Source organism: Carcharhinus amblyrhynchos, chromosome 7 (genome assembly GCF_965287045.1).
Source record: "Carcharhinus amblyrhynchos chromosome 7, sCarAmb.v2.hapA, whole genome shotgun sequence".
Lineage (NCBI taxonomy): Eukaryota > Metazoa > Chordata > Chondrichthyes > Carcharhiniformes > Carcharhinidae > Carcharhinus > Carcharhinus amblyrhynchos.
Genome location: NC_137330.1, coordinates 19,779,482 through 19,795,008, shown reverse-complemented (window position 1 = coordinate 19,795,008; position 15,527 = coordinate 19,779,482). Strand labels below are relative to the sequence as shown.

Below are 15,527 nucleotides of genomic sequence, written 5' to 3'. Positions count from 1 at the left end.
CCACTGGGCACAAGCTTTCAGTTACAAAAACAACCAACCTCTGCCTCCTACCACCAAGCCATTTTCAAATGCAGTTTGCAAACTAGCGGCAGATGTTTTAAGACCCTCTATCTATTCGCATTTCCAGATGGAATTCTTTAAAAGTTGTGTAGTCAACAGTCTCAGTTGGGAGTCTTGCTCGAGGTAAAGACTCATTGGACAATCTGACACAGGTAAATGGACTATCTGATCCTGAGATAAATGTGCCAATTTGCAGCCTTCCCAATTTTCTCATCATTAATAATTGGAACGTTGGGGACATGTGATTCAGAGGAGTTATCCATTCCTGATGAGATTCATCACAGCAGAGGAAAGTAAAGCTGGAAATATGGCAGCCAGTCAACCTCAAGTGGAAAGCCTTTGAAGAGAAAATAATCCTGGGACAAAATTAATTTTCATCTGAAAGAACATGGTGACAGCATACATAGCAAATATTGTGTAATTGCAAATTATGCGGTTGACAAATTTGATTGAGTTTTGCAATGAGATATAGAAAGTGTTGATGAGAATTATCAGTTAATGTACAAGAATTTTCAGGAGGTATTTCATTGAGAATCATAAAACCCAATTTTATTCAAAAACTAGAGCTCTCAGGATTGGAAGGACAATGTTGGCTAAGTTTCAGAAAGCAGCAAGCAGTGGTGAACAGTTGTATTTCAGAATAGAGGAAGAGAGATAAGTGGTATCCCTTGCTTGGTATTGAGATCACTGCTGTTTTTATTGAGCTGGTTGGGCAGGACTTGTGGAACAACTGTTACGATACCTTGCTGATATTATGTGTAGAAGTGTTCCAACCCGAAATACTGGTTTCTTTTGAATATTTTGTGCGAAATGTTTGTGGAAACAGTGAGAATTCAAATCTCTCTTTCATGAAGCAATCAAACACAAATATTTATTAAAATAGAAGAAAACATTGCAAATTTAACTTTTACTCCCACAATGACTGAAAATCCAAAAGTAGCTGTTTTCCCCATAATCCTAAATTCTGCTGAAAGCCCGTTTCCCAAACAGCAACAAATTTATTGGTCAAATCTAGCCGGTGATTACTATAGCACATAACTTAAGTGACCAGGTCTTGGGAATGGTTTTGGTTCAGTGAAGAATACAATCTTTTGCACAAACTGGTGTTTGCCTTCAGCACTTCATCTCTTGCCGAACTGAGAATGGCTGCCCCTCTCTCTCTTGCTGCTGCTTCTTCAACACCACATCTGTGTCTAAACTGCTTCATGGCTCACAGTATTTAGATGACTAATTACATCAATTGCAAAGAATACCCTGTTCCCTATTCTTTTTCTCTTTTTACTGCCCAGACATGATTTACAAAATACATGATAGTTTGATTTTACTTGTGGAAAAAATAACTATGCATATATTTTGACAGCATCTTGATAAACATGGTATAATTTCCAAGGTTGCAGATGACTCAAAGCTTGGAGGCCTTGCAAACAGTAAGGAGTGAATTAACTTTGGGAGAGGTTTAAATGTCAACGAAGAATGACAAAGAAGTTGATAAAGAAGGGTAGGATAAACTATGAAGCTGGGCTAGCGCTTAATATAAAAAAGGATAGCAATAGTTTTTATAAATATATAAAAAGGAAGAGGCTGGCTAGGGTGAATATTGGACCCTTAGAGGATGAGAGGGGGGACTTAGTGGTAGGGGATGGGGAAATGGCGGAGGCCTTGAATAACTTTTTTGTTTCGGTCTTCACGGAGGAGGACGTGAATAATTCGCCGGGTGTTAGTGATGGAAAGATGGTAGGACTGGAGGGTCTCAATGACATTATTGTTACTGGAGAGGCGGTGCTTGACAGACTGGAGGGACTGATTGTGGACAAGTCCCCAGGACCGGATGGAATGCATCCAAGGGTTCTGAAAGAAATGGCGGAGGTGATAGTGGATGCCTTGGTGATTATTTTCCAAACGTCGCTGGATTCCGGGGAAGTGCCAGAAGATTGGAAAGTGGCTAATGTTACGCCGTTGTTTAAGAAGGGTGGCAGGCAAAAGGCGGGGAATTATAGGCCGGTTAGTTTAACGTCTGTTGTAGGTAAAATGTTAGAATCCGTGATCAAGGAGAAAATAGCGAGGCATCTTGAGGAGAATTGTTTGATAGCGCAGACACAGCACGGTTTCGTTAAGGGGAAGTCGTGTCTGACGAATTTACTGGAGTTCTATGAGGATGTGCCTAGGGCAGTGGATAGTGGAGAGCCGGTGGATGTGGTGTTTCGTAAGTTTCAGAAGGCGTTTGACAAGGTGCCTCACAAGAGGTTATTACAGAAGGTCAGGGGGCATGGAGTTGGGGGTAGGGTGTTAGCGTGGATAAAGGATTGGTTGTCAAATAGGAGGCAGAGAGTGGGGGTCAATGGGTGCTATTCGGATTGGCGGTTGGTGACTAGTGGAGTGCCCCAGGGGTCAGCGCTGGGGTCTCAGCTATTTACCATTTATATAGATGAGCTGGAGGAGGGAACCGAGTGTATGATGTGGAAATTTGCTGATGACACCAAGATTGGTGGAACGGCAAATTGTGCGGAGGGTGTGGAGAGTCTGCAGAAGGATCTAGATAGGCTGGGCGAATGGGCCAGGAACTGGCAAATGGAATTTAATGTTGGCAAATGTGAGGTTGTCCACTTTGGTAGGAATAATGGTAGGAAGGACTATTACTTACATGGTGAAAAACTGCAGCAGGCGGCGGTGCAGAGGGACCTCGGGGTCCTTGTGCATGAGTCACAGAAACCCAGCCTGCAGGTGCAGCAGGTGGTCAGGAAGGCAAATGGGATGCTGGCCTTCATAGCGAGGGGGATTGAATATAAAAGTAGGGAGGTCTTGCTGCAGCTGTATAGGGCACTGGTGAGGCCGCAGCTGGAGTACTGTGTGCAGTTTTGGTCGCCGCACTTACGCAAGGATATTTTGGCCTTGGAGGGAGTGCAGAGGAGGTTTACTAGGCTGATACCAGGGTTGAGGGGTTGAGCTATGAGGAGAGGCTGGATAAACTAGGCTTGTACTCATTAGAGTTTAGAAGAATGAGGGGAGATCTCATTGAGACATATAAGATGATGAATGGGATGGATAGGATAGAGGTGGAGAGGCTCTTCCCGCTCAGAAAGGACAGTAGGACTAGAGGGCACAGCATCAGGATAAAGGGGGGGCGGTTTAGAACGGAGTTGAGGAGGAACTTCTGGTGAATCTCTGGAATTCTCTGCCTGTTGAAGTGGTGGAGGCTGCCTCGCTAAATATTTTTCGCGGGTTGATAGGTTTTTGATAGGCAAGGGGATTAAGGGTTATGGGGAGAGGGCGGGAATGTGGAACTGAGCCACGACAGATCAGCCATGATCTTATTGAATGGCGGGGCAGGCTCGAGGGGCTAGATGGCCTACTCCTGCTCCTGTTTCCTGTGTTCTTATGTTCTTAGAATGTAGACTCAACAAATTGACAAGCAAATGATAGTTTAAGTTTGGCACAGATCAGTGTGAAATAAATCAATTTGGAAGGAAAAATTAGAGAAAATATTATAGAATCCCTACAGTATAGAATGATGTAATTTGGCCCACCAAGTCTGCACCAACTCTTGGAAAGAGCATTACCCATGTCTACCCCCTGCCCTATTCCCGTAACCATGGCTAATTCACCGAACCTACACATCTTGGGACACGAAGGTGCAATTTAGCATGGCCAATCCACCTAACCTGTACATCATTGGACTGTGGAAGGAAACCGGAGCACTCGGAGGAAACTCACGCAGACAAAGAGAGGTTGTGCAAACTCCACACAGTCACGCAAGACTGGAATTGACCCCAATTCCCTGATGCTGTGAGGCAGCAGTTCCAACCACTGTGCTGCCCAAGTGAACTAAATTATATGATTTTCAAAGAGAAAGCTGGGTGTATCTGTAGACAAATCATTGAAAGTGGCAGGACAGATTGATGAGGATGTTTAAAAATACACATGAAATGCTGGACTTTATAAATAGAAAGAATCAGTACAAAAGCAGGGTGAATGGTGACCGTTGTTTTGATCTCAATTGTACAGTTGTGTTCAATTTTGGATACTTTCAGGAAAGATGTCCAGGCCTTGGAAGGGGTGTTGACGCGAGTTACTGGAATGTTACAAGGGAGCAGGAAACCCATATATGGAGAAATTGAAGGAGCTAGGTTTGTTCTGTTCACAGCAGAGAAAGTTCAGTGGAGGTTTGATAACGATGTTCAAAGTTACGAGGGATTTTGATAAAGAGTAGATAGATAATTGTCAAAAAGTATAGATAGACATTAAGCTATTAATTATTTTATGCAGTGAGTTGATGGGTCTGCTCCTCTAATCCGAGTATTTCATATATTCAGGTGTTACCTTTCACCCATTTCAGATAATTTCTCTAGCATTACTTCTGCCCATTAGAGTCTGAATCACAGAGTCTGAAACAATAAAATAGACAGCAGAGAGATATTCTGTTACAAGCACAGACTGAGATTGCTTCAACAGGCTGACCAGCATTGCATCCTTTATCTCTCCAAAAATAAAGATTTTAAGGACATTATAGGTTTTCTTTCCGTGATTGGATACTTGTATACACAGCTGGAGAGCTACTGCATGAATCAAAAATAACTTGAAAATCCACCTTGCATGAGGGTTGTTCAGCCATTTGAAAAGGCATCAATCTTTGAGTCCTATGCAGTAGTATAAAAGCGCCCTTTGGATGATATTTTGTTATAGGAAATATATTGGTTAAATTGAGGAAGTAAAAGGGATCCAGTGAAGATTATTTGACATTTAGCTCCCTTAATATTTGCTTCTGCTATTTCAATATTTAAACGCCTTTTTTTAAAGTCCAACAAGTTTATTTGGTAGCACAAGCTTTCAGAGTATCGCTCCCTCTTCAGGCGAGTGAGTACATAGCTGTCAGACTTCATACCTGAGGGCAACAAAGACCTATTCAGGGGGTCACCAGCTCAACAGAAGACCTCATAAGACAACTTGCAACAATCTCAATTTCATCTTTTCCCCGTGCAGGGAGCCCCAAAGGCCTTTTGGCTAAAATCAAGTGTAGTACAAGAACACAAGAAATAGGAGCAGGAGTAGGCCATCTAGCCCTTCGAGCCTGCCCCGCCGTTCAGTAAGATCATGGCTGATCTGTCGTGGCTCAGTTCCACTTTCCCGCCCTCTCCCCATAACCCTTAATCCCCTCTCTTATCAAAAACCCATCAACCCGCGTCTTAAAAATATTTAGCGAGGCAGCCTCCACCACTTCAACGGGCAGAGAATTCCAGAGATTCACCACCCTTTGAGTGAAGAAGTTCCTCCTCAACTCCGTTCTAAACCGCCCCCCCTTTATCTTGAGGCTGTGCCCCCTAGTCCTACTGTCTTTTTTGAGCGGGAAGAGTCTCTCCACCTCTATCCTATCCATCCCATTCATCATCTTCTCCGTCTCAATGAGATCTCCCCTCATTCTTCTAAACTCTAACGAGTACAAGCCTAGTTTATTCAGCCTCTCCTCATAGCTCAACCCCCTCAACTCCGGTATCAGCCTAGTAAACCTCCTCTGCACTCCCTCCAAGGCCAAAATATCTTTGCGCAGGTGCGGCGACCAAAACTGCACACAGTACTCCAGCTGCGGCCTCACCAATGCCCTATACAGCTGCAGCAAGACCTCCCTACTTTTATATTCAATCCCCCTCGCTATGAAGGCCAGCATCCCATTCGCCTTCCTGACCACCTGCTGCACCTGCAGGCTGGGTCTTTGCAACTCATGCACAAGGACCCCGAGGTCCCTCTGCACCGTCGCCTGCTGCAGTTTTTCGCCACATAAGTAATAGTCCTTCCTACCATTATTCCTACCAAAGTGGAGTATCGACATGCTGTGCTTAGTTGAAGTCATTAGGTTACATTTCAGCTTCATTTGAAGCAATTTTTAAAAGCGGCATCTCGGCCTTTTGGCTAAGATGCAAATGAGATCAAGCCTTGGAGGAGGAGCAATGCCTACTCCAATCAGCTTGGATCATGTAGATCAAGCCTAAGACCGGAAGTGAGAGCCCTGTCTTGTCAGCTTGGATCGGGAATGTCTCAATTCGTTGAGACTCTGAATTGTTCTTGATTTGATTGAATTGGAATAAAAACAAAAAAAAAGTTTAAAGTAATCAAAAAACATAAACTAACATGAGAATGCACAGGAAACTGTGCCAACATACGTTGATGTCAACAAATTGAGGCAAACATCAAAGCTGTATTCAGAACATGAACTATAATCATTGATATCATTGTATTTGGAAATTTAGAAAGGTGAGAGACTTTATCTTTATTAACACTGCACAATGTCAACATCTGGCTTGTGGGAAGCTTTCTTGCTCATAGTGATGAACAGTGTCAGACAGTACAGCAGGATATAGATAGGCTGGTAAATTGGGCGGTGAAATGGCAGATGGAATTTAATCCAGATAAATGCGAGGTGATGCATTTTGGAAGAAGTAATGTAGGGGAGAGTTATACAATAAATTGTAGGACCATTAAGAGGATAGAAACACAGAGGGACCTAGGTGTGCAAGTTCACAAGTCCTTGAAGGTGACAGCACAGATGGAGAAGGTGGTAAAGAAGGCATATGGTATGCTTGCCATTGTAGGAAGGGGTATAGAGTATAAAAGCTGGCATCTAATGTTGCAGTTGTATAGAACGTTGGTTAGACCACATTTGGAGTACTGCGTCCAGTTCTGGTCGCTGCACTACCGAAGGGACGTGGAGGCCTTGGAGAGCAAAGGAGGTTTACCAGGATGCTGCCTGGTATGGAGGGTCTTATCTATGAGGAGAGATTGGGCAAATTGGGGTTGTTCTCCCTGGAAAGACGGAGAATGAGGGGGAGACCTGATAGAGGTGTATAAGATTATGAAGGATATAGATAGAATGACCCAAGACCCTTGGGTTCATGTCGCACTATCTGTAACCCTCGTGACTTGCCTGGGTTTGCAAAACCTCACTTACTGTACTGTCTGGAGACAATACACATCTCTTTAACCTGTGATCAGTGCTCCTTCCACTCACATTGTCGGCCACTTTAGGACTTGAGCAGCAGGTTAGGCGTAAAGAGTCGCATTCTAATCAGTAGTCTGTAAACTGTGCTTTATATGCTCTGTCTGAGGCCAGAACTCTCCATTCACCTGACGAAGGGACAAACCCCGAAAGCTTGTGAGTTTACTATCAAATAAATCGGTTGGACTTAAACCTGGTGTTGTCAGACTTTTTACTGGACCATAGAAGACAGAAGGTAGCAGTGGAAGGGTGCGATTCTGAATGGAGGGCTGTGACAAGTGGTGTTCCTCAGGGATCAGTGCTGGGACCATTGCTGTTTGTAACATGTATAAATGATTTGGAGGAAAATGTAACTAGTTTGATTAATGAGTTTGTGGGCAATACAAAGGTTGGTGGAATTGCAGATGGCGATGAGGACTTTCAAAGGATAGAGCAGGACACAGGTCGATTGGAGACTTGGGTGGAGAATTGGCAGATGGAGTTTAATCCGGACAAATGTGAGGTAATGCATTTTGGAAGGTCTAATACAGGTGGGAAATATACCAGAAATGGCAGAACCCTTACGAGCATTGATAGATAGAAGGATTTGGGTGTACAGGTACACGGGTCACTAAGTGGTAACACAGGTGAAGGAGGTAGTCAGGAAGGCGTATGATATGCTTGCTTTCATCGGCTGGGGCATTGAGTTTAAAAATTGGCTAGTCATGTTGCAGCTTATAGAACCTTGGTTAGGGCGCATTTGGAATAAAGTTCGTCACACGACCAGAAAGATTGGAGAGGATACGGTAAAGATTTACCAGGATGTTGCCAGGTATGGAGGGCATTAGCTATGAGGACAATCAGAGAAACTTTGTTCTCACTGGATCGATGAAGGTTGAAGGGTAACCTCATATAGGTCTACAAGATTATGAGGGGCATGGACAGAGTAGATAGTCAGAAGTTCCCTTTTTCCCTGTTGCCGCCGCTGTGCACGTTGCCCCCACTGTGCCTATCGTCCCCACTGTGCCCGTCGCTGCCGCTCTCCCCTGGTTGCCCCCGTTGCTCCCTCCGTCGTCGCCCTGTTGTGCCCCATTGCTCCTGTTCCCCCTGCTCACCCCCCCGCCACCGTCCTGTTCATCCTGCCCGTCACATTCAACCTGCCCGCCCCGGGCTCGCTGTCATTGACACCCCACTCCCCCCTCCACCCCCCCCGGGCTTGCTGTCGCCCATCCCCGTCCCTCTTGTCCCCGACCCGCCCCTGTACTCCCAGTCCCCATCCATGACCGTGCAGCCAAATTCCCCTCCAATTTGATTTTCAAGTTTGCTGACGACACCATCATAGTGGGTCGGATCTCGAACAATGACGAGACACAGTACAGGAATGAGATAGTGAATCTATTGAACTGGTGTTAACAAAATGAAGGAGATTGTCATCAACTTCAGGAAGAGTAAAGGAGAACATGCCCTTGTCTACATCAATGGGGACGAATCAAACCCTGTCCCACCCCACCCTGTACTCCCTGTGCCCCCCCCCCCCACCCACCGTACTCCCTATTCCGCCCCCCGTACTCCCTATTCTCCCCTCTTACTTCCTATTCCCTGCTTCTTTCTTCTTCTGGACCAGAGCCTCAATATCCCAAGTCATCCAGGGCTCCCTACTTCTGCCAGCCTTGCCCTTCACTCTAATAGGAATGTGCTTTCCCCGAACCCTAGTTAACATACTTTTGAAAACTTCCCACTCACTAGACGTCCCTTTGCCTTCCCATAGATTCATCCAATTAACTTTTGAAAGCTCCTGCCTGATACCATCAAAATTGGCCTTGCCCCAATTTAGATTTTTAACTTTTGGGCCAGACCTATCATTCTCCATAGCTACCTTAAAACTAATGAACTTATGGTTACTGGTCCCAAAGTGATCTCTCACTAACACTTCTGTCACCTGCCCTTCCTTATTTCCCAAGAGGAAGTCAAGTATTGCCCCTTCTCTCATCAGGCCATCCACATACTGAATGAGAAATTCCTCCTGAATGCACCCAACAAATTTCTCTCCATCCAACCCTCAATTACTATGGTTGTCCCAGTCAATGTTGGGAAAGTTAAAATCCCCTACTATTACCACCCAGTTTTTTTGGAGTGATCTATAATCTCCTTCATATTTGCTCCTCAGTTTCCCGCTGATATTTGGGGACCTATAGTACAACCCAATCAAAGTGATTTCCCTCTTTGCATTTCTCAGTTCTACCCATATAGACTCAGTGGCTGAACCCTTAGATATATCTCCTGTCAGTACAGCCGTGATGTTTTCCCGAATCAAAAGTGCAACTCCCCCTCCTCTCTTATCTCCTGTTCTATCTTTCCTGTAGCATCTGTACGCTGGAACCTTGAGCTGCCAGTCCTGTCCCTCCCTTCACCATGTTTCAGTGATATAATATCCCAGTCCCATATACCCATCCATGCCCTGAGTTCGTCTGCCTTGTCTGTCAGGCCTCTTGCATTGAAGTAAATGCAGTTTAATCTGGGCTCCCTTTGCTCTCCGTCTTGCTTTTATCTGACCTGCCTGGTTTGAGGATTACTGACACTGCCTTTACTACTTAATATATTCTCTTTAACTTCTGTGCTGTCCTCAACCTTCTCTTCTGTCTCCCTACTACTTTGGATCCCACCCCCCTGCCAAACTAGTTTAAATCCTCCTGAGTGGCTCTAGCAAATATCGCCACCAGGTGATATTTTCCCTCCAATTCAGGTGTAATTCGTCCCTTTTGATGAGGTCACCCTTTCCCCAGAAGAGATCCCAATGGACCGGAAATGTAAATCCCTGTCCCCTGCACCACTTCTCAAGTCCAGCATTCATCTGCCTAATCTTCCTATTCCTACTCTCACGAATGCGTGCCACTGGTAGTAGTCCAGAAATTACTGCCTTCGAGGTCCTGCACTTCAGCCTTCTGAATACCTCTCCATATTCACACTTCAGGATCTCATCCCTTTTATTACCTATGCTATTGGTACCAATAATGTGCAACCACCTCTGACTGTGCATCCCCTCCCCAAAGAACGCCCTGCAACTGCTCAGAGACGTCCTTGACTCTGGTATCAGCGAGGCAACGTACCATCCTAGAGTCTTGATCATGGCCACAGAAACACCATGCCTCTAACTAGTGAGTCCCCTGTACTCTGTCCCCCAGACCTCACCCTCCCCCCAGTTCTCCCTGCCTCCCCACCGTTCTCCCTCCCTTTCTTCCCCGTCCTCCTTGTTCCCCTGTTCCCCCCACCACCCCCCCGGTTCTCCCTGTCCCCACCCCCGGTTCTCCCTGTCCCCACCCCCCCGGTTCTCCCTATCCCCCCTCCTGGTTCTCCCTGTGGCCCCCATGCTGCCGCGATCCCCCCCCGCCCCGTTCTGCCGTGTCCCCGCCGGCCACCGTCTCTCTTCCCCCCGCCTTGGCCACCATGCTGCCCCCCCCCTGCTGTTCAGCCCATCCTCCTCTGTTCAGCCTGTCCCTACCCCCGTTCAGCCCACCTCCCCAGTTCGCCCCCACCCCCCCACCATTGGCCCCATCTCTTCCCCCTCCCCCCATTGGCCCTGTCCCCCCCCCCGCCCCATTAGTCCCGTTCTGCTTCTGCTGGCCCCATCTGCCCCCATTCTCCCTGTTCCCCCCCCCCGCCCGTTCTCCCTGCCCCCCCATTCTGCTATGTCATTTCCGCCCCCCCACCCCCGGCCACCGTGTTCCCTCCCTGTTCAGCCCTTCTGTAAGCCAGTTCAGCCTGTACCCCCGTTCAGCTCGTCTCCCCCCCCCCCCCATTCAGCCTGTCTCTCCCCGCCCACCCTGTTTTCGCCCCCCCCCGTTCAGCCTGACCCCACCCCCTCCGTTCAGCCCCCCCTTCACCAATGTTCAGCCTGTTCACCCGTTCCCGTGCACTGTATCCAACTATTCTTGCTGTTCCCCGTTCTCCCCGTCCCACCGTTCTTCCCGCCACCCCCCCCACTGTTCTCCCCGCCACCCCCCACCGTTCTCCCCGCCACCCCCCACCGTTCTCCCCGCCACCCCACCATTCTCCCCGCACCCCCCACCGTTCTCCCCGCCACCCCCCCCACCGTTCTCCCCGCCACCCCCTCCACCGTTCTCCCCGCACCCCCCACCGTTCTCCCCGCCCCCCCCCCACCGTTCTCCCCGCCCCCCCACCGTTCTCCCCGCCACCCCCTCCACCGTTCTCCCCGCCCCCCCACCGTTCTTCCCGCCCCCCCCACCATTCTCCCCGCCACCCCCTCCACCGTTCTCCCCGCCCCCCCACCGTTCTCCCCGCCCCCCCCCACCGTTCTCCCCGCCCCCCCCCACCGTTCTCCCCGCCCCCCCCCCCACCGTTCTCCCCGCCCCCCCCACCGTTCTCCCCGCCCCCCCACCGTTCTCCCCGCCCCCCCCACCGTTCTCCCCACCCCCCCCACCGTTCTCCCCGTCCCCCCCACCGTTCTCCCCGTCCCCCCCACCGTTCTCCCCGCCCCCCCCCACCGTTCTCCCCGCCCCCCCCACCGTTCTCCCCGCCCCCCCCCACCGTTCTCCCCGCCCCCCTCCCCCCCGTTCCAAGTACAAATCCAAGCTCATCTGTCTTACCTGTTACACTTCTTGCATTGAAATAAATGCACTTCAATCCACCAGATCCTCTTTGATCAGCATCCACATTCTGCCTGCTTTTCCTCTGAGTCTCACTGGCTCTACTCTCTGGTTCCCCTTTTGTTAATTCACCTTTGCTTTGATTTCCACCAATATAGGCACCTAGGGTATCCATATGAATGGAGAGAAGGGTGTCTGTATGAATGGAGAGAAGGGTAGAACATAGAACATAGAACATTACAGCGCAGAACAGGCCCTTCGGCCCACGATGTTGCGCCGACCAGTTACAAAACAATGACCCACTAACCTAAACCAATCCCTTTTCGTCCATAAACCTATCCACGGATCTCTTAAACGCCCCCAAACTAGGCGCATTTACAACTGCAGCAGGCAGGGCATTCCAATCCCTCACCACCCTCTGGGTAAAGAACCTACCCCTGACATCCGTCCTATAACTACCCCCCCTTGTCTGTACTAACGGAGGGAAGGGTGTCTGTATGAATGGAGAGAAGGGTGTCTGTACTAACGGAGGGAAGGGTGTCTGTATGAATGGAGAGAAGGGTGTCTGTATAAATGGAGAGAAGGGTGTCTGTACTAACGGAGGGAAGGGTGTCTGTTTGAATGGAGAGAAGGGTGTCTGTCTGAATGGCAAAAAGGGTGTCTGTATAAATGGAGGGAAGGGTGTCTGTATGACTGGAGAAAAGGGTGTCTGTGTGAATGGCGAGAAAGATGTCTGTATGAATGGAGGGAAGGGTGTCTGTATGAATGGCGAGAAGGGTGTCTGTATGACTGGAGAGAAGGGTGTCTGTACTAATGGAGGGAAGGGTGTCTGTATTAGTCAAGATATCTGTACCTAATATTTGACATGCGCATATCTATACTGATTGTCATAGGTGTCTCTACATTATTTGAGATATGGGTATATGCGTTGATTGAGATATGCGTATCTGTATTAATTGAGATGCGGATATCTGTATTAATTGTGCAAGTGAGCTTTGTATTACAATATGATAAACTCTAATGTATTATGCAGTGCTACTTGATGTGTTCTGTACTTTGCACAGTAAATTAAACTTTATTCCAATCCAATCAAGTCAAATTAAACCCAATTCAGAGTCCCAACAAGTTGGGACATTCCCGATCCAAGCTGACAAGACAGGGCTCTCACCTCCTGTCTTGGGCTTGATCTACATGATCCAAGCTGACTGGAGTAGGTGTAGCTCCTCCTCCAGGGCTTGATCTTATTTGCATCTTAGCCAAATGGCCGAGATGCCGCTTTAAAAAATTGCTTCAAATGAAGCTGAAATGTAACCTAATGACTTCAACCAAGTGCAGCATGTCGATACTACACTTGATCTTAGCCAAAAGGCCGAGAAGCGATACACACACAGTAAATTGGCGTTCTTGCAGATGTGTATTGCCCTGTGCTTCCTGATTCTGAACCATGAGGTGGCAGTATCACACTCAGTTCAATACACTAAACAGTCACCATGTGTGTGTTCTAAATTTAAACAGATACTGCTCAGACTTTCACAGTCTGTTCCCTCTAAATTCTCATTCTCTTTCATCAATGTGGCACAAGACACAGATGCCAATCAGTCTGAAACTATTTGTATCTTCTCAAAGTTTCATTCTCTATCTCTTTTCTCATATAAATTCTCCTCCTCTCACTTTCAACTGACCAACTTAGACTTGCCTCCTTTCTGTGTGATTTTTCACACTGTCCCTTCTGCATCTTTGACTCTTTTCTTTCCCTCCGTGCTTCCTCCCTATTGTTTGTCATTCCATCTCTTTAGATAACACAAGCATTAGGAGCAGGAGCAGGTCACTTGACCCCTGGAGCCTTGTCTACTATTCAATAAGATCATGGCTGATCTGAATGTCACCTCAACCCCGCATTCCTGCCTCCCCCAATAACCTTTCACTCTTTTTAAAATCTAGAATCTATCTAGTCCAGTCTTTGACACATTCTAAAACTATGCTTCCTTTGAGGATGACAGTTCCAGAGACTCATGACCTTCAGAGGAAAAATTCTCCTTAACTCTGTCCTAGATACTGAAAAGATTGGAAAAAAAGCAGACTAGTTGTGATGGGTGACTTTAACTTCCCCTATATTTACTGGGACTCCCTTGCATGGAGGAGCTCGGATGGAGAGCAATTGGTTAGATGGACGTTTTGAAACAGTATACTGACAATCCAACTAGGGAGGGGGCCATGCTAGACTTAGTATTTGGGAATGAGCCAGGCCAGGTGATCGATGTTTCAATGGGGGAGCATAATTCCATAAGATTTTGAGTAGTCATTGATAAGGACAAGAGTAACTGTTGGGTGAGGGTCAATTACATTCAAATTAGACAGGAACTGGGGAATGTGAACTGGCAGTGGCTATTGGAGAGCAAATCCATGTCTGGCATGTGGGAAGATTTTAACTGCCAGCTGATTGAAGTGTAGGGCGGGCATGTCCCCACAAAAATGAAGGATAGAAATGGCAGGATTCAGGAACCATAGATGACAACGGGAATTGTGAACTTCATCAAAAGGAAATACTGACAAAGTCCTTCAGGAGTTCAGGAAGGAACTTAAATGTGGAATTAGGAGAACTAAAAGGCACCATGAAATGTCTTTCAGAAACAGGGTCGAGAAGAATACCAAGGCTTTTTATGCATATATAAATACAAGATGGTAACAAGAGGAAGAGTAGGCCCACTCAAAGACAATAGAGGGAAGTTATGCATAGAGTCACAAGAAGTGGGTGAGATTCTTAATGAATACTTTGTATTGGTATTCACCATGGAGAAGGACATGATGGATGTTGAGGTCAGGAATAGATGTGTGAATACTCTACAGAATGTCAATGTATCGAAGGAGAAACGTTAAATCTCCTAATTTGCATGAAGATAGACAAGTCGCTGGGCTGGATGGGATTTATCCCAGGTTGCTGCAGGAGGCAAGGGAAGAAATAGTTGGGGCATTAATAGATATCTTAGACTAAAGATAGAGGAGCAGAATTAGGCCATTCAGCCCATCAAGTCTGCTCCGCTATTTAATCATTGCTGATATGATTCTCATCTCCATTCTCCTGCCTTCTCCCTGTAACCTTGGCCCCCTCCTTCATCAAGAACTTATCTATCTCTGTCTTAAAGACTCTCAGTGACTTGGCCTCCACAGTCTTCTGTGGCAATGAGTTCTACGGATTCATCACCCTCTGGCTGACGAAATTCCTTCTCATCTCAGATTTAACGGAACATCCCTTCACTCTGAGGTTGTGCCCTTGAGTTCTAGTCTGTCCCACAAGTGGAAACATCCTCTTCATGTTCACGCTATCTATTCAAGGCCTGTCAATATTCTGTAAGTTTCAGCTAGATCCCCCACCATCCTTCCAAACTCCATTGAGTATAGACCTAGACTTCTCAACCGCTCCTCATATGACAAACCCTTCATTCCTGGGATCATACTCGTGAATCTCCTCTGGACCCCCTTTAAAGCCAGCATGTCCTTCCTTATGTATGGGGCCCAAACTGCTCAAAATATTCCAAATAGGGTCTGACCAGAGCCTTTTACAGCCTCAGCCATACGTCCCTGCTTTTGTATTCTAGCCCCAGAGAAATGACCATTCACATTGAATTTGCCTTCCTAATTGCCAACTGAACTTGCATGTTAGCCTTAAGAGAGTCCTGAACCAGGACTCCCAAGTCCCTTTGTGCATCAGATTTCTGAAGCCTTTCCCCATTTAGAAAATAGTCATTGCCTCTATTCTTCCTACCTAAGCGCACACCTAAGCACACTTTCCAGGGTGGAAGAATCAATTACTAGGGGGCACAGGTACCTCCATAGCCAGTGGGGATACAAAGATTTCTCTCAAGACCCCAGCAATTTCCTCCCTTGCCTCCCTCAGTATT

General features: G+C 47.1%; 1 protein-coding gene and 1 non-coding gene across 23 annotated transcripts in view; one reads left to right on the top strand and one right to left on the bottom strand.

Annotated features, from left to right (window-relative positions):
- Positions 1–15,527, top strand: part of LOC145344815 (regulating synaptic membrane exocytosis protein 1-like) — a 743,305-nt gene that overhangs the window by 259,290 nt on the left and 468,488 nt on the right. The window lies entirely within an intron of this gene.
- On the bottom strand, positions 12,818–13,009 carry LOC145345769 (U2 spliceosomal RNA). Its single transcript, XR_013887156.1, has one exon. It is a non-coding gene; the product is annotated as a U2 spliceosomal RNA (small nuclear RNA).